Raw genomic sequence first — 2,500 nt, forward strand, 5'->3', positions numbered from 1 at the left:
TCGCTAAATCAACGGCATCAACAATAATCATTAAAATATCACAACAATTAGTTATATTTTGATAATTCTTTTCGATGCAGCTGGTTTTTCAATTTGATATGATTGTTAATGTATTAATAATTCTAATTGTTATGCAGGTATCATCATGGTTACATTAGTGTTATAATCATTATTGTTATCATTATGTTTATTGTTACTACCTGTATTAATATGATAACTGTGGTGGTGATGACAATTATGGTGATGATGATTATTAGTTGTAGTATCATTATCATTGTTATTATTATTATTACTGTCATCATTATTATTGTTGTTGTTATACTGTCATTTTTGTTGTTATTATTATTGATGTTATTATTATCATTGTTTATTTCGTATATTCATAAGATTATAATCATCACTAGTATTGCTATTATTATCATTACTATTAATGCTAACAGTAATGACAATAAAAAAACATTTATACTCCCAATAAGGTCATTATCATTATTACCCGATTACCATTATTACAATCCTTGCATTTCCTACCAACATCGTTTTAATGAGATTACTAACAAATAAAAAAAATGCACTTTTCTCGACTCTGCATCATTAAAATACATAAAAAAATACTGCACTTTTCTCGACTCTGCATCATTATCTTTAAGTTGAAATATCACTACTATCAGGTTTTATCCGGGAAGGATGAACAAACGTACTTTTTGTTTAAAGCATTCCATTTCATGCTGATTAGCCTTATCTGTCGGATATCGCCCACACTGGCATCCGCACCTCGATCTTATCTGGGGTCTTATCAGTGATAATAGCAACGGTAACATCGGGAGGAGAGATGAGGAAGTGGAGAAGAGAGGACAATTATTTTGTATTCTTAACTATTGCCTTATTTTAATAGTAGAGACTATTGTTAAGCGAATTGTGTGACCGAGCCTCTCTTTCTCTTTTCTTTCTTTCTTTCTCTCTCTCTCTCTCTCTCTCTCTCTCTCTCTCTCTCTCTCTCTCTCTCTCTTTCTCTCTCTCTCTCTCTCTCTCTCTCTCTCTCTCTCTCTCTCTCTTTCTCTCTCTCTCTCTCTCTCTCTCTGCCTCTGTCTTTCCCTCTGTCACTGTCTCTGTCTCTGCCTCTACCCTCCCCCCCTCTCTTTCTCTCGAAGAGAAAACTAAAAAAGGGGAAAAAAAAAGAAGAAAAAAAAAGAGAAATGCAAATCGAAATGACAAACAAACAAACATAATATCTCACGACATCGAAATACATGTCATACCCAACCAAAAACTGACATTCCTCCGAAATTGAGGTCACCCCTGACATCACTTTCCCTCCCACGAAAGGCAGACATCATCAGGATATGCGGGCGGTAGTAGGAGTGAGAGGGGGGAGGGGGAGGGAGGTGGAAGGAAGGGGGAACGGCAGGAGAAGGAGAGTAGAAGGTGAAGGGAAGGAGGGGAGAAGGGGAAGGGGATGGTGAGAGGAGGTATAAGGGGATGGGGGAAAGAGAAGAGGGAGACGGAAGATAGGAGACGGAAGGAAGAAGAGCGGAGGAAAAGAAAAAAAGTTAGGAAAGAGAAGAGGATAAGAAATGAGAAAAAAAACATGAGAATAGAAGGCGTAAACAAAAACAAGAAAAAAAGGAGACTGGAAGGTGAAGAGGAAAGAAAGGAAAAGCGAAGGAAGAGAAAAGAGGATACTATGGCAGGGTAAGGGGAGGTGTGGGAGCGGAGGAGGGGAGGGGGTGGGAGGAGGGGAAGGAGGGGTTGAGTCACGCATGGTGCAGACTCGCCCTTCTAGAAGTCTGCACAACATCCGGTGGCTGGGAAAATGTCTACCTGACTATCCATTTCGTGTGGTAGGGTTCACTATTCACTTTACATATGTCGGGAAAATCAGAAATGACATAAGAACTATTTTTCTTTCGACAGGTGTTTTTGTGCATCACATCGTATGCATGCGGTCGTATGTTTTGAGCGCATGTTTTGGCCGTTAGTGGATGATTGAATGTTTAATCTGCATACCATTAGCAACAGTAAGGAATAGCGTTAACATCTATCTTCTCTTTATAGTATTGTTATTTTTAAGTTTAAGGTTCTATGGCATTGATTAGAATCTGGAAAACATTTTTTACTAACAGAATTTCGAATTCAATTACTGTCGATTAGTAATGATGCATTTAAGATTAAGACGATATAAGCTACACTGCAACTTTTAGAAAGCCATAAGCAACATTAATATCGAATAATTCTATATTTGAAGAGATGTGATCTCATTACCTTAGTCACCCCTCTTACGGCATCACAGAAAACTCAAGTGGCTGTTCTACTTACCGGTTTACCACCCTCTATATTACCAGTATTCTAACATTTTCTTAATCTATATTTTTGTGTTTACATAAACTGTATACTTATTTAATATCTAATAATATAAAATAATAATAAACTGTTATCAGAAAGTCTAAAATTGCTTCCTTCTTGCTAAAAACAATCGAGATATCCCCGAAAGACCCGGACAGTC

The 2,500-nt window shown here is 37.2% G+C and overlaps 1 protein-coding gene across 4 annotated transcripts in view; it reads left to right on the top strand.

Moving 5' to 3' along the window:
- The first annotated feature begins 1,733 nt into the window (after nucleotides 1-1,733).
- The window catches only part of alpha-Spec (alpha spectrin), a 28,376-nt gene continuing 27,609 nt past the window's right edge, over nucleotides 1,734-2,500 (top strand). For all 4 annotated transcript variants that reach the window (XM_027376540.2, XM_027376543.2, XM_027376542.2 and 1 more), the window contains exons 1-2: nucleotides 1,734-1,838; nucleotides 2,476-2,500. The exon at nucleotides 2,476-2,500 is cut by the window's right edge and continues 96 nt beyond it. The gene's annotated coding sequence lies outside the window, so the exon portion shown is untranslated. The remainder of the gene's footprint in view (nucleotides 1,839-2,475) is intronic.

Source organism: Penaeus vannamei, chromosome 4 (assembly GCF_042767895.1).
Source record: "Penaeus vannamei isolate JL-2024 chromosome 4, ASM4276789v1, whole genome shotgun sequence".
Classification (NCBI taxonomy): Eukaryota; Metazoa; Arthropoda; class Malacostraca; order Decapoda; family Penaeidae; genus Penaeus; species Penaeus vannamei.